The sequence below is a fragment of the Theropithecus gelada genome, chromosome 11 (genome assembly GCF_003255815.1).
Source record: "Theropithecus gelada isolate Dixy chromosome 11, Tgel_1.0, whole genome shotgun sequence".
NCBI classification, from domain to species: Eukaryota; Metazoa; Chordata; class Mammalia; order Primates; family Cercopithecidae; genus Theropithecus; species Theropithecus gelada.
In genome coordinates, this window is record NC_037679.1 from 118187804 (window position 1) to 118213746 (window position 25943).

At 36.8% G+C, this 25943-nt stretch overlaps 1 protein-coding gene across 2 annotated transcripts in view; it reads right to left on the reverse strand.

Moving 5' to 3' along the window:
* SOX5 (SRY-box 5) overlaps nucleotides 1-25943 on the reverse strand; it is a 1043232-nt gene that overhangs the window by 666065 nt on the left and 351224 nt on the right. Inside the window, exon 5 of one of the 2 annotated variants that reach the window (XM_025402767.1) lies at nucleotides 24661-24735. The exons of the other annotated variant lie outside the window; for it this stretch is intronic. The gene's annotated coding sequence lies outside the window, so the exon portion shown is untranslated. The remainder of the gene's footprint in view (nucleotides 1-24660; nucleotides 24736-25943) is intronic. 2 annotated transcript variants of the gene reach the window in all.

A 25943-nucleotide genomic window follows, 5' to 3' on the forward strand; every position in this document is an offset into this window, starting at 1 on the left:
ATGTTGTATACTCTAATGAAGCAGATGTGTAGTTATGGAAAGCGATTTCTAAAAATGATTTGTTGCAAAATAATATCCCATTATCTTCAGTGATCATGTCCAAGATATATTCCACCAGAAAACATTACCTACAAGGACAGAAATCCTAAATTGAATGCCCTATCTCAGTTACCATATCCCATCTAATTTTTGCTACAGTAACTTTTTCCCTTGTGTGTGTCTGTCTCTCATTGGCAATTATTGGAAACTTCCTCAGTAGTCAGGGCTTTGTGATGGCTGTTAAAACCCGACTTTCTATTCAAGTACATGCATTCAGCATCCAGAGTCTCTCCCTGCCTCCTCACTGCTGAAATACTGACCTGTTCTCCAATACTTGAAAGGCCTAAGAGCCAGGGATCCCCCCATATTAAATAAATCTTCATTCATCCTTTAATTTCTTAAGTTGGAAACTTTGGAATTCTTCATTTTTAAATAAGAGAGTTCTTTCTCATATTCAAGTGAGAAGTGATATTCAGGACACATATGCTTTTCTTGGGGTACTGTTGATAGGTGATTTGAAATATCAACTCTAATACTGCGTCAACTGTGAATAGTACTAAATGAGTAGATGGTTTCCAACCAGGCATCCCAAGTAAGTATGAGTATTCTTAAATCTCATCTGGGAGGTCTCATATTAACATCCAATTATTCCTCAGTGGAAGTTTGATACTGCCTTCAAAATGAGATCTTTGTATCTGGGGAAGGTAATATAGCAAAGCCCACAATTCCATATATAGCAGTTGTTTTTTTAGTTTGTAGATTCTAATTCTTACCCTCAGACCCCTCATTTCATTTTCTCAGTAAAGTCATATTGTGTCTTCTTTCTCATTGACTCTATGCATTATTTTTGTCCTACGAAAATTTGATATAAATCGTTTTATGTATTTATGCTTTATAAAATCATGAAATCGAGACATTGTCCAAGTATTAGGACACATTGAGACAAGTTCCCATATTGAGACACATTCCAAATTTTAAGCTTACCAATGGCAGATACCCTGCAGCTCTTACAATAGGGAAAGAAGGGCTCCTATGTAGCAGAATAAAAATATATGTTAATTCAAAATAAGAAATTCAGGGAAGGATATAATTACCTTGCAAGTATGTAATATAGACAATGAGAAAAATAAAAAAAGTTTCATGTATTATTCACTGACCCAGTCACAAATTTGTGCTTATTTTAGACAAAGGTGAGAAATTTTATAGAATATAGTAACCAAAATAGCATAGAAAACACAAAGTTAAGCCTGAGTTTCACAATATCAAGAATTATACAAATACATAAATATTACCCAGAAGTTCTTATACTGGAAAAGGATCCGCTAAAGAAAGAAGACCCTGTGTCATTTCCAAACTCCAGAAGGTCACTTTTGGACACATACATATATATGTTTACAGATAGAGGGATTATCTAAACTCTGTTTATAAAATCTTACCAGGGTAAAGGAGATATCAGATGCAATAGATGCATTCCTACTATGAAGACACAAAATATTTCTTAAAAACCTACATGGAGGTCTCCTGTTTTGGAAAGCCCTGTCCGATTGCTCTTTTCCTATATGATGGAATTGTGGCAAGATGTGGAAAAGGCGGCTTAGGAACTCAGGGGATTTTACTAACTACTGGGGCTCTATGAAGCCCCATGACATTCAGTGTCAGTGACATCATGTGACACTACAAACATTCTCCGGTCTCTGTGATTCAGATCATATTTGGAGCCATTGTTGGTAGCAACAGACTCTTAGATAAGCTTGGTATTTCATCCAAGATGCCATTAATTTGAGGACAACCCAATATTTCATGTGTCACCAGGAAAAAATACTCTGGCAATTAAATTATGATAAACCATCAATTTAAGATGCATCCCAATCTCATAGGATAAAATGTGCTTAACGTGTCTTAAACTAGTGGATTATGGTATAACCTCTTTATATGAATTACAGCAACTCCAAGAGGAGAAAGCTCATGATTGGGAGAAAATAGAACCAAATAAGATAGAAAATAACCTTCTTTTAATTAAGATAAAAGTGGAAAAAAAAAAAAGAAGAGAATGAGGATTATGTTCTCAAAAATTATATGAATTTCTTCTTCTTTTTTTAAGAGGTGGGGTCTTGTTATATAATCATGGCTGCAGCAATCCTGGACTCAAGGAGTGGCTGGGACTACGGCGCGCACCACCGCCCCCGGCTTTAAATTCTCCCTTTTCCTGCCTTGTGTGAGTGAGATAAGCAGTAGCCATGAGAAGATCTTAGAGGAAGAAAGTCAAAGAGAATGATAATGATTTCAGCTGCTTCACTGTTTGGTCCCAAAGCCAGGCAGACCTCATAGTTCTAGCAGCCAGGATCCTGGTTTTAAGCAGTGTCAATAATTTTAGTGTTTTGTTCTTTTCCTGAGTCAGCATTTAGTTTCCATGATTTTTACCTGAGTTGTTTGGTTATGGGGTCTTTAATCTGGGTTGAGGATTTAGTGTCTTGGGAGAGTCTGCTGTTTCTGCCAAGGCTTCCTGCTGCTCCAGGCCGGTTTAGCTGTGTCACGGCTGCTTACCATCAGCTGACAGAGCTTCCAGTTCCTGTGCTCCAGCCTTGTTCCCCGGACACCTACTACAGCCAATAGCTAGATATTCAGCACTTGTCTGACCAGACACTTTCCTACAGAGGTGATCTGCTGCTTTGTATGCACGAGCTTCCACATATTGCTATACTCTGCTCCAATGTCCTACTCCTTGTTGGTGATTTTCTTCAATTCTCAGTGACCAGCCTTCCATTGTCCCAGTGACAACTGGGCCCTGATTCTGTCAGGTACAACAGATATTTTCAGATAGCTAGAGATGGCAGGGAAGGATTAAAGTATTTTGTTTGTTTAGCCTGTGTGTCCTAGATATGGTAAAATGATGAACTAGAGAAAAGCAAAACTATCCAGTATTGGGAAAAGAACATTTCAGAGGCAGTGATACTGCTCTGGGGAAGATCAAAGCTCTATCATACAGAATCCAGATCAGGTTTAATCTCAAACCAAGATTCCAGGAAAGCTATGAAGAGGAATTTCTAAGTAAGGATTATAAGTAAAACCAATACGATGAAAGACAAATTATTAGTGAGAAAAGTACTGTATTGTAGCTTAAAGCTTACTTTACAAGGTATAGTATTTGCTACTATTTAGTTAAAACTTTATAAGCAGGTAAGTCAAATATATTAAGAATCATTCCTATTCACAATGCAAAAAAACTGAGACAGGGAAGATAAGCAACTTATTCGTTTGGAAATGATAGAGTTTGTAAGAGCCAGAATTGAACAACAGTTCTTCCGATTCATGGGCTTATGCTTTTCCTACTGCCACTAGCGGGTAGGTTTTCAGACTAATGGACAAATTTTATGCTTAGGTTAGAACTAAATTATTTTGAATTTCATTTTATCACTTTTCTTGCTGAATAAATAAAATAACAATAAAATGTTCTAAAAAATCACTTTTAACCCCGTAGGAATATCATAGGATAACTACTTGGTACGGTGTGCTTTTCTGAACCAGATGAAGTATCTTTGAAAGCAATTCATCAAATGCAGGTCTTATAATATGGTTGACATGCAATTAATGTTGATTTTATACAATTTTATCTTTCTGTAGATTACAATAAATGATCATGAATGAAATATCGAATTTGAAACATGGCCATCAAATTATGACATATCAAAATACTGCTTTTCAAAATCAAAGACACGTCCTGCTGCCTTACAAATCCAAATTTAAAGTGCTTATCAATGGGAGAAAAGACTGACAATTAACATGGAAACGAACCACAACATTTTTGGGCTCAGATAGAAATTTACTAGTTTTTCATTCTAAGTGAACTCACACTGTATAGATTCCTATGATCCCCTCTGCAAGCTGAGCAACTGTCATTCATCTTCCCTGCCCTCCAGCCTCTTCCCCCAGGTAAAGGAGAGCAGGTATGTTTGAACCATAGCCTACAGAGCAGCCCATATCTGCCACCATATCTGTTGCTCCTGTTGCCATTGTTTCTTTTTATTTGTCCTTTATATGTGTCTCTTAAAGAAAAAAATTAAACAGAGAGTAAATGTATGGAACACAAATTATTAATGCAGGCTAAAATAATAGGCATCTCATAAAATTCTTCAGTTCTGTTCTAGTATAGTCTAAGGAAATTTAAAAGCACATAACAGCTTAAAACCAAAGAGAGATGAACACACACACAAAACCATAGCTCCATATATCCCAGCAATGACAACAATAAAAACCCCAAACAAACAAATAAACAAAAACAGAACCTGCAGGAAGACATTAAGAGGCTGAATGTAATTACTCGATTTGGAAACTGACCAGGACACTGCAGTTAAAATCCTCTTGCTAGAAAGGTTCTGAGGAATCCTTAATGACTACAAATGGCCAGAACCTCATGTCCACACCTCATCTGAAAGATGATAACAACCAGCAGTAAGTCCTCCCCGCCACTACCCAGGGACTGAAGTCAATCCTGACTCAGAGACTAAAGGGCCACCTACAGAAATTGATGGAAACATTAGCTATCCTTGGCTGCCTTTGCAAACTGGTTTACATGAAGCAAATGACTGAAGTATCTCAAGTATCACTACCACATTTTAATAGAAAACATAGTGATCTTATTCCTCATCTCTATAAAGGAATATAAATTAATGCTATGCACTCTCTTTGAGCACAAACTGTTCAATCCTTGTGTTTGGCTAATATTGAGTAATGAATTTGTACATATCAGTGAGGCATTAGATGGTTATTGTTTAATCTATGTATGCCCACTATCACACTAACTTATTTTAGCTTTTTATATTTTTCAAGAAACTGACTCAAGTGCGATAATTAAAATACATTACAGTAGTGCAAGTGAAATTTGGAACACTGCCAACGTTTTCAAGAACTTATAATTTTCTTTTTCAGAGAAAAAAGTAGTTTTGACATCTTCGTGCAAAACAGTCACTAACAGTCACTTACAATTTCAGGAAAATCACTGTTTTAATCATGACCTTTCAGCTGTCCTTGATTGAAAAAAAATTGGCCACCTACAGAAATAATTCTGTTGGGCCCTCATCCCTCTGCTGATTGATGGCCTCATGTGGCTCTACATGTTCACAATTATAAATAAAACTATATAAAAGTGGCAGAGCTTAGCTTCCATCCAACCAAATAAGGATAAAACAGTTCTAATTGACAATAAAAGGAACTTTAAGTGACATCTTTCCCATGTACCTGTAGCAAAGTCAAATGGTAGATTTTTCTCTGATTAAATGTGTATTCTTTTGGTTACCGTTCATTACAACCATTAATTTAGCATCCATTGTGTAAAAGGCACTATATCATACTCTGTGGGGGGTGATGGAAAGTGGATAAAACAGCTTCTGTATTTAGAGAACCTATTATCTGATGAAATACTCAACCAGCTAACATATAATAAACATGGAACCCATACATACAACATGCAGGTGTCTCTATCTATCTATCTATCTATCTATCTATCTATCTATCTAGATATGTGTGTGTAAAAACTGGATTTGGTTCAATAGATTGATATAAAAATGTATGCTTATACTTGGGAACAACATATCTATCTATTTAAACTTTTATAAATATATGTGTAATTTGTCACATCAGGAAACTTTTTACTAAAACATTAGAAGCCCTAATATGTTAGTCCATGAGCTTTTCAATGGAAATGAAACAAAGATTCATCCTACTAGTTAAAGATTTCCCACCTACTGTATAAGCAACAAAAATAGAGCTGGCATTCAGGACTCCATTAGACGTCTACTGAAGCTCTGTGAGTCTGGAAAGCTTTTAGGAGTTCAGCATAAATCATTTAATATGTCAAAAAAAAAGACTTAAAAATATACTCCCTTTGTATTCAATTTCTATGAGTGATCTCCAATTTACAATCTTATGTTCAACCCAGAAATTGAATTAATCAATACAATTATCTTTTGGAAATCCCTTTTGTCAATTACCGCAGTTCATAAACTAGAAAGGAAGACTGAGATTCCTTAGATAGTAAGCTTGATGACAAGATTCAGCTATACTGTGGGGCTGATTAAAATGGTCATGGTAAAGGTTCCAATATTGTGTTTGAGGGATTACAAAAATTAAGCGATTCTTTTCCCTAAAACGTAAAGCAATTATCTACTAGTTGCAGTCCAAAATAAATTGTTTCAGGAAAAAAAAAAAAAAACAAAACCTAGAAAAATATTTCTAGGATCAGATCATGAATACTAAAGAAAAACATTATCACATGAAATTCTATACTGAGTCGTCTATTTTAAACAAGTAAACTTGTATTTCTGGAAATCACCAAATTTTTCATAATCATCAATTTTTAAAAATTCAGTCTATTTTCTGTTGTGGAAAAATTCTTAGTAATGTTCTGGAGTCACAGTTTCAACATACAAACTACAAGAGAACTGAGGCAATTATTCAATTATTCAGCTAATTTAGGCCCAAACAATACTTTCTCATGAAGTGGTCAAATAATTAGGGCAAAAGGTTTTTTTTGTATTAATCATCTTTATCATACATATTTCCGATGTACATATAACAACCTCTGGCAAATTTAACATTAAGAATGGAAAGAGAACTCCTCATCATATCTGCCTAACTAGAATTTTATAAGTTACTAAATAAAAGAAGAAATATTGGACCTATGTGATCCAAACTGCATGTCCCTCTTGTCCACATACGCTGAATACCCCCGCTCTCATGGAGTTAAGTCAAATTTGAGAAGAATATACAGAATTTTATGAATCTGAAAAGTCTATAAATCCTAAAATTCAACCAACATTTTCAATCAATTAAAAAAACACATTGATGTTAAGGATTAATTAAAAACAACTTAATACTCTTAAGAAACATCCTAATTTCTTATATAGTCTCCATACACAAACTCTGTGCCTGTGTGCATGTGTGTGAAGGTGTGCGTGTTTGTGTGTGTGTGTTCTGAAACAGGGTCTCATTCTGTTGCCCAGGCTAGAGTGCAGTGGTGTTATCTTGGCTCACTGCAACCTCCACCTCCCAGGTTCAAGCGATTCTCCCGCCTCAGACACTGAAGTAGCTGGAATTACATACCTGCGCCACCACGCCTAGCTAATTTTTGTATTTTTTAGTAGAAATGGGGTTTTGTCATGTTGGTCAAGCTGGTCTTGAGTTTCTGGTCTCATATGATCTGCCTGCATCAGCCTCCCAAAGTGCCGGGATTATAGGCGTGAGTCACCACACCTAGCCCATTAACTGTGAATAAGTACTTATTTGCTTTGTGCCCAGCTTTGTGCTATCTGCTGTGAAGCACATGGTTCTGAAGTAGCTGAAGATCAGTTTGTAATAAAAAAAATCATATATAAATGACACTCACAATGACATGATAAAACAGTAACAATGCACAAAAAGAAAACAGTATTGAGTTAGTGCTGAGTTAGAATTCCCATGAATTACCATACTATTGTAATGTATTTTACTGAAATAAACTCTATGGACTGGTCCTGTATATACAACAGCATTTTCTAAATGGAGAAACTGGAGTAGCACAAGAGATAAAGGTAACTTTTTTAAGGCGGGGTCAATCAGATGAAGAAGCCACATGCTTTATATTTTACCACAGTCTTCAACCAATCCATCTCACTGCTTAAAGGCACTTCTCTTGTTTATATTCAAACATTAGAGCCAGGCACGGTGGCTCACGCCTATAATCCCAACACATTGGGAGGCCAAAGAGGGCTGTTCACTTGAGCCTGGAAGTTCGAGACCAGCCTGGGCAATATTGCAAAACTCCATCTCTACAAAAATACAAAAATGAGCCAGGCATGGTGGCGCAAGCCTATAGTCCCAACTACTCAGGAGGCTGAGGTAGGAGGATTGCTTGAGCCGGGGAGGTGGAGGTTGCAGTGAGTCGAGATCACACCACTGCACTCCAGCCTGGGTAACAGAGCTAAACCCTGTCTTAAAAACAAAAAACAAAAAACAAACATTAGGATACAAAAGAATAAATAAGTTAATGGAATTTTAGCCTCATGAAGTTAAAAACATACTTCTTCCTGCAGATAACATTCTGATGGACATTTTTTGTTTCATCAGGCTTGAAGAGGAAAAATGTACAACTCAGAATGGCCTAGCCTATAGGAAAACATTTCTATCCTCATAACTAACCATTTGTCGATTAGCATTTTGGAAGGTGGAAAGAAGCTTGAATCGGTTGACAATTTCTCTAACCTTGTGTGATGCCTTAAGTTATCATTTCCAGATCAATTTAATAGCCCCTTAAAAGCAGGTCTGTGCCAAATATTTGCTGAAGACTCTACATAAAATATTCTATCAGAAGATGAGTACTCATCCAGTCAAGAGGCATATGATGTGGGCCTATATGGGTATATTCTAATAAGCATAACTGTGAAGGAAACCCTAGACAAAGGACAATTTATGGTTGACTTTAAAATAAAAAAACAATATTCTCTATCCCTATTTTATACTAAGACTGGAAAAGGCAGTCATACAGGGGATTAGGAGCTGTGGCAGAGGATACTAACTGGACACCCAATATCCCTTCCCTGGCTCCTGCTTGATAAACTGCACCCTGCTTACAACAATGAGATGTAAATGGAAGTGGGGGCGGGATTCAGTGAAAACCTTTTAGAAGGGGACAGCCCTGACTGCCTTGGTCTTGCTGCTCTGTGCTTTGTGCTTCTCCGACTTCCTTCCTAGACAAGAGCTAACAATGGCCTGCTGCAGCCCTACCAGCCCTCTTGTGAGCATTAGCATGAAGAGGTGCCCCCAGTGCGGAGGGACAGAGAGTCAGAAGTCTGGGTCCCTGATAGCAAAAGGAGATAGCTGGCTTGGACTGCATCCGCGTATCCACTGTCACTCAGGTTTCTGTTACTTGAAGCTGAATATAATCCCTAAGTGTTAGGGACTCACAGTTTGGTGTCAAATAAAATCCTGGTCTGCCCACTTATCATCCTGTGCTCTTAGACACACACTCTCTCTCTCTCTGCATGAACTTGCTCATCTGTAAAATGAGGATAATAGTGATACCCATCTCAAAGGGCTGCACTGAGAACTCTGATAATTAACAAACTCCATCTAACACACAGAAAACAAGATCGAAGTGTTTCATCATTATTTATTAGTATTCATCTTATTGGGCTACTCACACTGTAAGAGAGCAGCTCATCCATCGTTCAAAACTAGGCAAAAGTTAGCAATGCATGTGGTATGCAGGGAACACAGACCTTTTACCAAAATCGCTATCCAAAATGAGAACAGAAACAACTGTAAAAAGAAAGGAGAGGGAGAAGGAGGGGTGGGGAGGGGGGGAAAGGGTTTAAATTTATAGCATTCTTTTCCACTTGGATAAGGATGTGCTATTGTTCAAACAGATATTTGGGAAGTGATACACACTTCAAAGTCCTCTTTTTCATACAACTTAAACACTTTTTTTTCTAGTTGTTTATCTGGATCTCTCTATTGAGCTGTTTGTGGGTAAGATTCTACCTATAGTTTTGGAGAACTACAAAAAGCAATAAATTCCATGTGAATTCGCTGTAAGCCCAGGAGGGCAGGGTATATGTCACGTCTACTTGCCACTGAGACTTCTGCATGACGATATATGAACTAATAACCCGATCCATTAACCCTCTTCGTTCCACGGACAGTCTTTCTCATTTGGGTCACAAGCAACCACAGGAAAAAGAATAAAACAAAACAAAACTCCTGTGCTTTTTACATACGGGAAATTACTGTTTATGTGTAATAGCAAAAGACTGTCAATGTTTTTGGCACTTTTGATTTAGGGAGAAGAAAGATTCACCAGGAAAAAGTGACCTTACATGCTAGTATGAGGTCACTACACTTTTAATTCCTGCAGGGCAAATCTAGAATATACAGAGGTTTGGGTGGGATAGAAAAATAATAAAAACCCTTTTATATTTGGGCTCTGAGCAAAATGAGAACGGATGGCCTGCTCCCCGTGTGGCACTCCAGTGAGACGGCAGCCTTGCAGACATCCCATGACAAACTAAAGCAGGGAGAAAAGAGTACAGACATGGCTGCACAAATGATTGAGGTCCGACAGGCTGGGATGCCCCCTTTTCATCCCAGTGATGTGAAAGTTAGTTGAGGGACAGCACTGTCAGCCTGATGAGGCCTCACTGAGGATTGTGGTAAGGATGCAGACATGAGCCAAATCACGGCCGCTGTGTCTGAGATCATGAGAGATGCCAGCAGGGAAGGATGCCCATGATTATAGACCATGACAGGACAATTGTACAACGCGTCTGTTCCAGAATAAGACAGGTGAGGGCTGGAGTGTAGACATCACTTCTCACCTTTTTGCTCACCCCTGTACAGTTAAATGTATCAATATCTAAGTCCCAGCACCAAAATGTCGCAGTAATTACTTCCTGACCCGCAATTAAAGCCTGCTGCATTTTTCAGTCATAACAGCCAATTCTTTCTGAGTCATACATTGAACCAATTAAACTTAGAATCTCTATGTCTGAACGGATGACTTCTAACGAAAAGGGTGAAAGCTTCTAACCTCAACATCCAATCATATCTCTGTTTGGTAAATCAGGGGGAGAAGTTCAACTGAATGGCTTGGAATGGAGCCCATCCCAGCAGATTGTGCTGGGTAGAAATAACACTAGTCTGTCTAGGTAAGATCAGTGCCAATGGTTCCAACTAAAATTAGAAAAAAGGAGACAGTACCTTGGCTCATGCTTATGCTGGAGACAAGACTCTAACTCCTGCTAAAGCCAAACGATGGCAATTCAATTCCTGCCTGCCAGTTGCAAATCCCTACACTACCACTGCAGTATTATCAAAAGACATTTGCAATCCAGTGCACCTAACAAGAGAGGTGATTTCTTAGATTAGTCACTTAGTGGGTTAGCAACTCAAGAGCTAGTAACTCAAATGTATGCATACATTTATTCTGAAAGAAGTAAGTAATTTCCAAAACTATAGGCAGATTGTTGAAAAAAGAAATCAGTAGAATCTTACTAATTTGAAATAGATAAAGGATACTATTCATTTATTAGATTTAAAGTGTAAAAGTGGGGGGGAAAATCAAGGATGGAATGACCCCACTCCTTCCACAAAACATTATCAAAAGACCCACAACACTTCTCACGCATTTCAACAAATACAATTTTGCTCTAATCTCATATGTGTCATAAGGCACCATGCCATAGTGAAAAGAAAACTGGGCTAGGAATCAGGAAATCTGGGTACTTTTTCTGGCTCTGTCACTTATTAACTGTGTAAAATGATGCAAAATTTAACCTCTCTGAGCTTCAGTTCCTTGTCCACGAAAGCAGTGACTTAGATAAGCGTTAGCCAGCTCTTACAGTCCTTATTGCTTTCTCAATCATTGGTGATTAGATTCAATTTTAAATTTTGTAAGATCTTTATAAGACATCTTAAGTCTTTTATAAATCTTGGGTTTGAAAGTCAAATATACATATACTTACTATGTGTGTATAGACATGAATAACGAATTCTGATTATAATAGCAAAGTGTTAATTTTTTTTTTGAATTTGATCTATGCTGCTATGACAACACCCACACTCATATATAGGGACAATATTTGGGTGTCTGTGAATACTGTAACCTTTTTGGCAAATGTCAAAGCCATACAGAAACTCTAATATCATTCAAAGTATTCTTCAAAGAAGTACAATGTCTCTGGACAGAGGGGTCTTCTCTAATGCTCCAGAGTAATTGAGAAAGCTAAAACTCTGGCAGGTATTGCAGGTGACAGATGAGGCGACACATTCAGAATGCTCACCCTAAGGCCTCTGCCATATTTCAAAGACATTTTCCTTCCACACAGGTAAGATAATTCTACCACACTTCCTAATTCCACCTAGAGAATTCTCAAGCAATCCACAGAATTTTATTCAAATCGCCCTTATGCTCACAATGCTAACTGATGTCTCAGCAGAACACTGGAACTCAGTTGCTGCTCAGGTTTCCTTTGGATCTGACGTCCTCCACGGGTACCAGACCTGGGAACCAGACCTTCACCTCCCTAATCAGTGAGGGACTATCACAGAACTATCCACACTGAAGACAATTCATAACACGGTCAACAGGAAAACCACTTCCCTGAAATTGTGAGCAGCTGGAGTTCTGGTTTTAGGTACTAACTCCTGTGATTCTGGGCAAGTCCAGAATCTCTCTGTTAAATCATTTACTCTCATACTGATGCTTCTTATGTGTACTGTAAGAGTTATACAAGACTAAGTCCAGCAAAAGTATTTCCACTCCATGCTGTGCACTCGTGTGGAAAGAAAATTTTATATTTTGTTATGTTTTAGGTCACAGACACCTTTGAAAATCTGATAGAAATCAACTGATTTGTATCCTTTTCTCAGGAAAAAAACGTACCTGCGTAATAATATACATAAACATTTTGTGTACTTTTAGGGAGTTTCCTGATGCTAGAAGGTTCATGAACTCAAATGAATACTCTGGTCTAGAGTGCAAGTTCATTCTCTACTAGCAGTCTCATTTGGGAAACTCTGAATTTCAGTTTCCTCATCTATAAAACATAGTTAATGATGTCAATCTCTCTGCTGACATCTTGTAACTATTTTGAACACAAAATTTTTTTAACATCAATGTTGGGAAAACAAACTGGTGTTGCACAGAACTCTGCTAACTCTTAAGTTGCCATTGATCCATTACCCTAGTCCTTTAATGGTGTCACAAAGTATTAGTGAGTACTACCCCGATCTCACTGGCACCATCAAGCTTTGGGAGGTGTGAATCATCAGACATTGTTTTTAACTTAACCTGGGCCCTCGGAGACTGACTGGATGGCTGCACCGATACTGTGCCCCTTACTTCCTTTCTAGCTTTTGTTTGATTACTGATCTCTTAACACACATCCATGGAACTTAATGTACTAGCTCTGCTTTCCCTCTATGAAAATACTTTCATAATCTGGAGTTTTACATCTACCAGAATACACTTGGCTCTTCACTGGCATTAAATCTCGATCTTCACTTGAGTGCTTCTTAAAATTATTGTTTTTGGACTCCATACTTGACATCTCTGCTCTCCTCCATTGGTGTGAATAATTGGAAACTGTCTTGCTAGATCATTATTTCTATTTTACTGGCAAATAGACTAGCAAAATATAAAAGTATAGAAAGTACCCCCGGGGTTTACACAGTGGGTGACAGAGCAAGTTAACAAAATACGACCCAGTTCACAGTGTAACATACCTATCATTCTATTACAATTTTCCTTTCTTCCTTGAGTCTACTGAAGTCATCCTTCTATATAACAATGGATAATAAAGAAGATTGGATAATACATACATACATTTTATTTAAGGCACACGATTTTTATGTTTCAATTTAACTTTTCATTTTGAAATAATTTCAGGCTTAAAAAATGCAAAAATAGTACAGAGTGCCCATATATTCTTTACCCAGGTTCCCCACAAATTAACATCTTATAGAACCAATAATACAATTATCAAAGTCAAAAGATTAACATTGTTAAATACTATTTGATGATCTATGGCCCTTTTTGAAATACCAACAATTGACTCACTAATGTCTTTTTCTTGGACCATGAGCCAATATTTAGTTGTGATGTTTTCTTCATCTCTTTCCATCTGGGACAGTTCCTCAATCTTTCTTTGTTTTTAATGACCTTCACACATTTTTAAGGGTCCTGCCAGGTTATTTTTTAGTATGTCCCTTTTGGATTGTCTGGTATTTCTTCATGATTAAATTCATGTTATGCATTTTTGGCAAGAACATGACAGAAATTACTTTTTGTGCCTTTCTCAGTGAATCATATGAGAGGCACATGATGTTGATATGTCTCATTACTGGGGATGTTAACTTTGATCATTTGTTTAAAGTGATGTCTGCCAGGTTTTTCCACTGTAAAGTTACTACTTTCCTTTTATAATTAATAAGTATTTTGAGAAGAGATACGTTGACACTCTGTAAATATCCTATTTATCATTATATTTTCACCCAGAAATTTAGCATCCATTTGGATGATTCTTGCCTGAAACTATTATGACTGTGGTGTTTACCAAATGGTGACTTTCTATTTCCATCATTCCTCTTAATTGGCATTCTTCCTGTTAAAAAAGAGCTTTCTTTTCTCCCTCACTTATTTATTTGCTCAATAATTTCTTACAACCTTATGGACTATATTAAGAATATCCTATTACTCTCACTATTTTCTTGCTCAAATGTCCTGAATTTGGAAATACGGAGCCACTTCAGGGAGGATCCTGCATTATTTCAACGTTTTCATCATTGTTTACTCCTTCCCTACTTTCTGGCACCACAAGATGTTCCAGACTCTTATGACATACGTTTCTGGTTCTGGCCCTGGATCATCCATTTCTACAAGCATTCTTGGTTTCTTTTGCTAGAGAATGGTATTTAGAAACCAAGAACTAGGTACCAAATGTGCTCATCACTATTGGGGTGTTAATGCTTCTAGGCCCTCTCAGCAGATAGAGCTGGGAATATATAAATGAACACACGCACATGCTCCTATTTCATTATTTGTATATCTGTGATACATATTTTTCTTATTGATATCTAAGATAAAAATCTAATAACCAGGCTTCATTCTAGCCCTCTTCCTTTCTTTGACAGAGAGAAAATAGCTCTCATCCACAATCCTAGGAGATATTTGAAGCAGTTTTGGAAATGCTAAATCTCATCCCTGTGGAAAATTGAATCACTCACCCATATCTTGTGAAATACAAATATTCTGATAAGAGTGCAATAGTTCTTTTTTGTTAATTTTTAAAACATCTTAGAGCCTAACTCCAATTGTTGTTTGACAGTCACTTAGATTAACTCTTTTTTACCCACTTCCTTCATCTGTAATTCCTAAGAATACAGTTAAGTTTTCTTGCTATTTTTTAATGTTTCATGTGGGGTACCCTGAATACTCTAATTCACTTTGATTATTTATTTTTTGAGTATGTGAAATATTAACACAGTTCCAAAAATCAGAACTACACCAAAAATGTCCATTCAGATAAATATCACTCCCTATCATCTCTTCACTCTTGTTCCCTATTCCCATTCTTTCTATCCCCTTCCCCTGGGCCCAACCAGAGTATTTAATCCGTTTTATTAATTTCTGGTTTGTCCTTCCTATTATTGATTCCAATTAGCAGATACATATATACTTTCTTATTTTATTTCCATTCCAGATGATGTTCTTCATTCTGTTTTCTTCAACTACCCTCCTCTGCATGAACATTTAGGTAGTTTTTAATAGGTTACAATTATAAACAATGCCATGATGAATAATCTTGGGCATATAGTTTTCTTTTTCTTTTATTATCATTATTATTTTTTGAGACGGAGTCCCACTCTGTCGCCCAGGCTGGAGTGCAGTGGCACAATTCTGACTCACTGCAACCTCCACCTGTCAGGTTCAAGCGATTCTTATGCCTCAGCTTCCCGAGTAATGGGGATTATGGGTGGCCACCACCATGTCAGACTCATTTTTATATTTTTAGTAGAGACAGGGTTTCACCATGTTAGCCAGGCTGGTCTCAAACTCCTGACCTCAAGTGATACACCCGCCTCAGCCTCCCAAAGTGTTAAGATTACAGGCATGAGCCACCACCCCCAACCCAGGCTAGTTTTAATATTGTTGATATTGTGTCTTCAGGATTAACTGCTAGAAGTGGCATTGCTGGGTCAAAACATTCAGTGTATATGTAGATTTTTTTAGACATCACCAACTTCTCTCCCAAAGGCTTGTATCAGTTTGCATTCCCATCTGCAATGTATGAGAATAAAGCCTGTGTTTCTAATTCTCCCTGAAATCATTTTAGCAAGATGCTGAGCAGCATTTGAATGGTTAATTCGTGTTTACCTCCTCTCACTGCCTATAGATAATCATCTAACCATGGTGCTAACAATTAAAGAAAAGGTTTACATAAATGTAAAGGAAGAAGAACAGAAAAAACAAGGAGCTGGGAAAAAATCACTCTTGGAAAAAAAAATAGTTGGCTTTGATCACAGCAGCTCAGGATGAAACTATACAGCTTAGCGTCTTCTCTTTGAAAGCTTAACAAATCAAGAAGATTTTGCAGTAATTTTTCCCATGGCCAAGATTAAGCCCTGCCTCCTTTTTGTCCCCAAGATCTATACTCACATTACAACAAGTGGCATATAGTACTTAAGTTATCTGCTTAAATGCCCGTCTTGCATTAGGCTTTATACTTTTGAAGTAGACACCATATATTATTCAATGTATTTATCCCAACTCCTAGCACAATGTTCAACACTGTGCTTTCCCTGATAAAATTTTGTTAATTCAAATATAATTTCAACAAACTTTGTTCAATCAAATATAAATTAACATTTCCTGAGTGCTGCTTCTGTGCCAGACATCACCCCAAATATTTTACAAATATTATCTCATTACATCCTCAAAACAATCATACGAGGCTCGTTTTATTCTTATACTAATTTTATAGATGAGGAAGCAAAGGCTTGACGAAGATGGCAAGTAACTTGCCTAAGGTGATAGATCATGAAAAAATGGAGTTGAGAGTTGAGTGGAGTTTGAACTAATGTCTGTCTCATTCCAAAGAGCAGCAGGGAGAAATAGGAACCTTCCTCATTCCACTTAGGTAAGCAAGTTCTCACTCTGCCTACGGTAAGGACAGAACTAATTCTATATTAATTTAAGGATTTCATGCTAGTAGGAAGGAAAGAAAAGGTGGTGGTTTAAATGGTTTCCAAATAGACTCTTAGGAAAGCTTTCTGAGCTTTTCACCTTTTGGTGAACAAAGCTCTGGCTGCTCGGATACATGCACACATTTGTTACACCCTTGTGACTGTGGTTTACGTACAAGCATCCTATTAAAAGAGCTTTTAAAAGACTGAAATTTGATTTCCTTTCGGACAGCAAAGGGAAAATAAGAAGATGTTCTTTGCCCTCCTGTTCTAATCTGTGTTTGCAAGTGAAGTCTGTAGTTCCCAGAACTCTCTCACCAGCTTGTTACATTTCCATAAATCTGTCCAAGAATACAACATTGTTCACGCAAAAATGTAATATCATCTGTAAAACACATGCACATGATACCTGGGTCCAATTGGCCCTCATTTTGTATGTAAGTAAAAATAAGCGCTGCTTTAACTCTTAGAAACGACAATATCACATTATTTAGATAAGAGCCAAAAAATCGTTATTGAAATTCTGATAGCATTTGCCTTACTGGTAAAAGAAAATTACCTGTAATACATAGTTTAAATAATTACTTTTAAACAAAAGCTTCTTTTCTGCATTGCGTATTTATCTTTTGAGACCAACTCAGCAGGGCTATGTATTTTATTAAAATTGCCTTCAGACTGCTAATGGCAGGGCGTCTGTTAGCACAGGAAAAGTGATGGCAGTTTGACTCCTATTCCTAATATTGGGAGTTAGTCCAGACACTTAAGAGCCAGAACTCTGCTGTGCATTTGACTATGTTATCAACACTTTACTTGCTAATGATACTAGTGACAGCATTTCAATATGATGGGTCAGACTTCAATAGGAAAGCTTGTAATTATGCTACGGAACCAAAGAAACCCCTCAAAAAAACATCAACGGCCTCCCCCCAAGAATCTCTTTTATCAGCAGATCAGTTGGTGTTAAGCTTCGTGATTAGGAATTATTTAGTAAGCTTCTGTTCAATATTGGTTTCCTTCTCCACCTTCCACCTTGGATGGGGAGCCTCCATCAACACCTGATCTCTCCCCATTCAGAAAATGACAACTGAAAGCTTTCCTGTGGTGCAACTGTGTGCCAACTACCCAGCAGAAGGTCACACGGATGACTTCCCTGTGGCTTTTATTTTCCCCAGGGAAATCCACAGCCAGAGCTGACTGCTTGCCAAGTATGCTGAGTGCCACAAACCAGTAGTGCTAAGATCCTCCCATCCTTCTTGATGGGAAGCAGTAAGCAACTGTGCCGAACACCTGTGTCAGCTCCTATTTCTGGGGACACCCCAGGCAAGCACTCATTCAGCATTCAGGGAATAGGGCTCCCCTCTTCCAACGAGCACTTTTGTCCAAAAACTTCTCAGTAGTCATATGATAATAGTTCTGTTTGGCAGATCTCTGTAACATCAGTGTGTTTAACTACTGTTAAAGAGGATGATTTAAATCATTTGTGAGTTAAATATTTTACTATAAGCATCTAAATGAAATCAGCAGAAAGATTCTTTTCTGTTACTGTAAAAGTAAAGGCAACATTCGCCATCACTTCCTTTTGGAGCTATCTCAACCAACCTGAGGAGGAGGAAATGTAGTCTGAGATGTAAATGGCATGACTCTATAGATGGATGAGATCTAAATCAATCAGTCTTTTTCCTATAACTGAGAACAATATCACCAAATTGAACCAATGAAAATACCAGCCAAGAAATGAGATGGAGAAGAAGTCAGGCAGTATAATGAGGGTGCCTGTCGCAGAGTAAGACTCAGTAAGAATACATGAATGAATAAATGAGTAAATGAATGAGTACACAAACAACTTTTGATACTTCACAAAAAATCCATAATGTAGAAATGAATATATTCTAGTGAGCCAATAAAGCCTGCATTTAGTGCTTACTGTTTGCAGACCACTCAGGAGGGCCCTGGGCAGATATTAAAGATAAATAAATGAATAAACAAACCAAACACAACTTCAAGACCATACAGTTTGTAAAGCAGCAAAGCTGTAACTCAAACTTGAGAGTTTCTTTTATTTCCACTATTCCACGTGATCTTCAAAATTCTACATGGCATTCAGCACCCTCATCTTGCAGGCTATCCCCTCAGTGTACATCGCTCTTCTTCCACTAAGGAGGCAACTTTCAGCATCAAGTTTAAATTCATATGGCTGTATCGTCAACTCCCATGCCAGGTCCCAGAATCTCCAATGTGGAATATTTCCTCAATATATCAATATTGGTAACTCAAATATAAAGACTCTCAAAACAACTCATGCTCTCTGACCAAACATTTTTAAAAAAGAATAAATCAATAAAAACAAACTGCTTTTTGTGATTTCCTATATCTGTGAATTGCATGGCCTTTATTTCCATTATTCAAGGTTGAAATTGATCCCTTAGCACTCCAGGAAGACATCAAACCCTAGCGAATTCATCTTCAGATTTCTGCTTAAATCTGTACCCTGGTGTTACCACGTCAGGCCTGACTTTCCTGAACTCTTACTTCATGATTACATTAGTAATCTCTCTTCCTTCTTATAGCCATACAGTTTATAAATCAATCAGCCTCATAGTGACATCATAATAATTAATTAATCCAAGGCACAGCCCTAGTCATCACCCTACTTTCCCAAGACAAACAAAACATTTTAATGACTCCACAAGTCCTGTGGAGTTAGGACAAACCACTTAGCAAAAGATTCAAAGTCTTCTTATTATTTGAACCCAACTTACCTTTATAGTCACTATTTTCCTTTTGTATCCCTTGTGTTGCATCCAAACTCAAGCCCAAAGAGGAACATAAGACACCACAGCTTTAAATATATCCTTGGCAATCTTCCCACTGTCCAACATCTCTGTTGGGCAAAATCGTATGCATCCTTTAAAGCCCAGCTCAAATACTACCTTGTCTATGAAACTGTATCTTTTCTATGAAGCCTTATACACTGTCACCTTGTAGATATTTTGTAGCCTTTATGGCATTGGATTTCACATTGTATTCATTTGGCTATAGCTCTTCACAACCAAATTTATTCAGCACATGGTATTAGCAAAGCACTTTAAAAAGTGTGTTAGGGATGAAGTGATGAACAAGACAGTTCACTTCCAAGTGAAAAGCAGAGGGAAGATAGTCCTTCAAAAACAACCAAAAAATGGGGTGAGGGTTGGAAAGTCATCCACACAGCTGAAGGCAACTAAGGATGAAATAAGACAATGACTAAAAAATACCCTTTGGATTTAGCATGATAATAGTTATTGATGATCTTAGCAAGATTTGGCGAGACAGAAGTGGAAGAGAATAGAGCAGTGAGAAGGAAAAAAGAAAATGACCGCAATTGAAGATAAGGCTTTAGGAAAATTTGTACATGAAGGGAGCGGTAGCTAAAGGGAGAGGTAAAATTTTTTTTAAAAGTTTTTATTTGTTTTTAGATGAAAAATTTGAGCATGTTTAAATATTTTGCTTCTAGTAATACAGAAGAAGTTGAAGGTACTGGAGCAGAGAATCAGAGTTTGTTGAACAGGCAATGGGTAAGCATAGGTGGACGAACTAACTCTTATGGGAGTGGAGAATTTCCTCCACTGTCTGTGGCAGAAAGTGACAGGAATCACTCCAGACTCAAAAACAATCACAGATGAATATGTGAAGTTGAAGTAGGCATGCCCTCTCCGAAAAATAATGTCAAAGAATGATTTCCTTATTTATCAGTTTAATCATGGAAATGATTCTTTTTTTTTTTTTTTTTTTTTTGAGACAGAGTCTCGCTCTGTCGCCCAGGCTGGAGTGCAGTGGCCGGATCTCAGCTCACTGCAAGTTCCGCCTCCTGGGTTTACGCCATTCTCCTGCCTCAGCCTCCCGAGTAGCTGGGACTACAGGCGCCCGCCACCTCGCCCGCCTAGTTTTTTGTATTTTTTAGTAGAGACGGGGTTTGACGTCACGGAAATGATTCTTATTCTTATGACTGAAAAGGAAAGAATTTAGAGTAAGAATTTTTAGGAAAATAATATTAAATATTCATAAAAAGGTATGTATGTATATATTTTTGTTGTATGAATATTCTGATATGCAAATCTTGAAAATCTAAGCCTAGATAACCTAGGTAGAGATTTTAAATAGTTTCTAATGCATTGATTAGAAATTTGAAAACTTTCCGGTAAATACTTATTTGGCAATTGAAAACTGCTGCCACAAGATTGCTAGAAGAAGGCACTCCCCACCTCCCAAATTACTTTTTAAATATTTATTTTGATTCTTCACATGATAGAAATGATATTTTTAGAAATAACCCTTCCTTCCAAGTATCAATAATATCTACTTTGACCTAATACTTTTCTGAAAATAAATATGGATATTATCCTCTGTTATTTACATGAAACCATATCCCTTATTTTCTCATTTGTATTATAAATGGTTACTTCTAATGTAAGTAACTCTTTATTCACCCATTTTCTCTTTATTACCTAATATTTGTACCATGGCTTGACAAACATGAAGGAACTGCAGCAACAATAACACTGCACTTCTCCCATAGGTCACGGAGGAGGCAAACAGAGGTCAAAGACGCCAAGTCACCCAGCTAGTAAGTTTCAGAGCTGCCTTCAGAATTCAAGCCTGCTAATTCATACTAAATTGATTTGTTTTAACTACTCTATGTTTCCTGCTCATAAATAGTCTCATGGATTGGAATAATTATAATAAAAGAGTTACATGATTTTCAAACACCTTCCTTTGCAAATAGGAGATAAAATTCAGGACTTGTTTCTGGACTTATAGAAAGCTATGTGGTTTGGGTTGAAATTATAAATGGCAAACAAATGAGAAATTCAGCTGTGCCAAGCAACTAATTGAACGCACACAATTTTTAAATATTATATATCATTATCATTAAGGTCTCTATTATAAAACAATGTTATTATACAAAGCCAAAAACCATAATTCAAATTCAAAAGAATTCTGCAAACTAAAGACATGGAAAAGAAAAAGGATAGCTGTATTATCTAACATTAGTCCCTTGGACACAAGCATCAGTCAATATCCTGATTAGAAAATGTTGCCCTAATCATTATTACATCTATTTTTACTCATAATTTAGATTCTGTCTATAAAGGGAAATTTTTTTAAATGATGTGCACAACTTGTAAGTCAGACTGATCCTTAAAATATATGAACCTTAACATGCTCCTCATCTGCTAAGATTCCTTTAATGATCTCCATCCCCCTCAGAATAATATTCAAGGTACTATCATAGTCTACCAGGCTGTAATTGATGGACACCAGTCAGCCTCCACAGTGTCATCTCTCACTTGTCTTCTCCTGTCTTCCTACCACTGCCCTTGCCATTCCTTCAACACACCAAGCACACTCTTCATACTGGCTCTTCCTGTTGAATGTACCTCTCCTTCCCCACATTTTGAAATTATTCTCTTATTCCATTCAGTCCTCTGTTCCATTCTCTCCTTATTAAAGAGCCTTTCCCTAGACAGTGTATCTGAGATGGTCTTTCAGTGTTCTCTAGTATTATTTTTCTTCTTAGTACTTATCCCCACTGACATACTCATCAAAATCTTCACTTCACATTTTCTTCCATAAGAATGAAAGCTCTGGGAGAGTAGAAATTTTCCTTGTATGAATAAATGAATTAATGAATGGATCATCATCTTTTTATTTCATCTAGCTAAAGAGAAAACTTTTCCAGGGAAATGGCACTATCAAAAACATTTTTATGATCTTGATTTCTTTGAATATTAGTATAATCCAAAGTGAAGTGTTAGTACCAATAGCATTCTTTATCAAATGATAAATTGGCAAAATGGCAAATATGATGGTATTTTTATGTGTGTGCATTATGTAGTATGCAGAATGATTTGTGTTCCATAACCTGTGAGGTAGCATAATGTAGTAGACCTGCATCATGCCAAGAAACATAGATTTAGTTTTATTACTAATGTTTCATGTAACAGAGGATAGTAATTTAGGCTTGTGAAATAAGTCGATTAGACCAAGTTTCTTTCTATCTCATAAGACTATAGGGATCTATGAGATGTTTGTCCCTTCCTTCTTGATTTTGCTTCCAAACATGCAAAAGTCAAACAACAAGTGTATTCAATTTAAGGTCAATATTCATATAATAGTTGGATGCCAAGAACACCCACCACATTTAGCTTCAACTTATTTGGTTTTAATGTTTATTTCCATAATATTTGCAAACTAAAAATTTGGGGATGTTTATTATCAGAATACCCTTTATCAAAGTATCACTGAAAAGTGGTTCTTAACTCTGCAAGAATCTGTGCAGACACACTTACTTTGGCGTATCATTTTAAATACAGCTTTTTACAAGACTCTTACCTAATTTAGCTAAAAGCAGAGACTTAAGCATATGCATTGCATCAAGATATAGTTGAAATGTATCTTCCCTTTAAGCTGGTAAGCAGTGTTCTCTCAAGGTACATGCCAATAAAACTTTGTCTAATCCCTAATATCCTAATGTTTATGCTAAAAAATAACAAAATCCCTGAAGCATCCAGATAGAATCACTTGAAGCTTAGTTCCTTTATGAGTACGTCATTTTAATTGAAGAGATCTGATCACACTGAAGGACAAAGACATTTATCTCTCTGTATAATGAAAACTGAAAAAGCCACTGGTTGTTGTTCTACAGAAGACCTGGATGTGGAGGAGCTAAGACACACTCCAGGGGAGCTGTGGAAGCGGTAACACGGAAGGGGTAACAAAGAGGGAGGGAACCAAGTCTTCAATCATAACTAAGCAATAATAGTGAGAGTTGTAAGCATTGTTGAAACAACCAAGACACTTCCCTGGACCGAGGAATGAACACACAGTCATTAGCCACATTCATGGCAATGGGGACTTCAAAGGCCAGTGTGGCTCCAGCTTACTGAGAAATGTGACTAAAACTAACCTTGTACAATGACTGCTGAATGCTCCCAGGAGACTCTTCGACTATTGAGACCTTTTATTTACATAGCAATTGTCCGATTTAATTAACTTTCATTTCATACACCGTAGTCAACATTCTGTAGTTACTATTAGTGTTGGCAAACAGATTGACTCTGAAGCGTGTCAAGAGCTTTGAAAGGTGGACCCCAGCACAGAGTATATGGCAGAGAAGAAAAGAAACTCGATTTTCATGACCTGGGTGCTCCGCCACTACAATTACATTTTATTAACATTCTACATGTTTTAAGAATTTGATTCTTAAAAGTCATTAAGGGAAAGTCATTAAGAAGTTTCATTTCAAAACAGTTTATACAAGGAAAAAATATAGAAAAAATATAAATTTGGGCATCAATGTAACTTAGGTAAGAAATTTTTTTTCAGCCGGGCGCGGTGGCTCAAGCCTGTAATCCCAGCACTTTGGGAGGCCGAGACGGGCGGATCACGAGGTCAGGAGATCGAGACCATCCTGGCTAACACGGTGAAACCCCGTCTCTATTAAGAAATACAAAAAACTAGCCGGGCGAGGTGGCGGGCGCCTGTAGTCCCAGCTACTCGGGAGGCTGAGGCCGGAGAATGGCGTGAACCCGGGAGGCGGAGCTTGCAGTGAGCTGAGATCTGGCCACTGTACTCCAGCCTGGGCGACAGAGCGTGACTCCGTCTCACAAAAAAAAAAAAAAAAAAAGAAATTTTTTTTCTATTCTTGATAGTTTCTTTTAATTGGTTTTTTTTTTTTTTTCATCTTCAAACTATAAAAGGAAGACACCCAAATGCTCGGCTTCTTATATTATTAGAGTGTCACTCATAAATTGCAAACCGAGAACAACTCAAGTAAGCACATAGAAGAAATAAGCAAGTGGCAAGAGAATTAATCGTAAAACTGATGGCAAAAGAATGACCAGCAAATGGTAATGCAAATGTCCTGACCTGCTGAGTCTCCCAGTCCAATCTCTCCCACTCCCGGTGTCCCGGTCTCCTTGATATTATCTATTTCTTGAAATGCTAAAAAAAAAAAAAAAAAAAAAAAAAAAAGAAAGGAAGAAAAATTGAAAGAAGGAAAGAAAATATTAAGTGAGAAATCAAAGTAATTCCAAAATACTCAAATAAAAAAATTGAAAATCATAAAGATAGTTAAATGGGATTTCTATTGCAAAATGTTGGAAAAAATATTAAGTAATTTCATTGTAATAATTTTTTTTTCTAGACCAGATTCATAGCTGTAAAACAACATCAGACTCATAGGACTGTGCCAGTTAGTGGCTGATGAATGACAAATCAATGAAAAACTAAAAAATTTTTATTAATGACATTTCAAGATACAGTGACAACTGAAATGTAAAAATATGAACTAATTATTTAGGAGACATATCAATTAAATCACTTAAAAGTCATCATATGATTAATTCAGTCATGTGAGCACACATGTGTGATGCATGGACTCACTCACACAAGTGTGTGTATATAGCCTGAAGTGATCTTAAGCCTAGTTTTACTGAGACAATTACATCCATTTTTTATAGTCCATGATAGGTAGTTTAATATATATATATAATGCAATATTACTTAGAGCTACAATACTTTATGCAAAACATTCTAATGGGCACCGAAATTTATGGAATACATATGTGTATAAATTTATAGAATAAAATTTATGGAATACATTTATGAAATAAAATTTATGGAATATAAGCAAACACACTGCTACATTGTACTAGGACACTAAGTTATAAAAGAATAAAGACTTCACAAACCCATTGAATAATTTCCAGGCAAAAATACCAATAATAGGAAGAACAAAATGAAAACAGAAACACTCCATAAGCGGTCACTTTATCAGAGCGAGACTGCAGGGTCATAAAAGCAGAATTTAAGTATTGATTTCCGGGAATGTTTTTGCAAATTTATCTAACCTCTTGGAGGCTTATTTTCTCAATCTATAAAATGGCTTCATAAGCTTGTCATGAACCCCAAATCCAAGTTTTCAATACATATAGCTATTTTATTATGATTTTATTATTTATTTGTGATTGCTGACTATTTTTTATATGGGGAAGTTCATCAGCTATTATCTGCTTTTTAAAGTTTGGCCACCAAAATGATGACATTATATGACTTCAAGATGTTTAAGCATTTATTAATTATATATGGGATCTTGCAACAAGCTTATTAAAATTGTATAAGTAAAAAGTTTATCAATTTTTTGTCCTAGG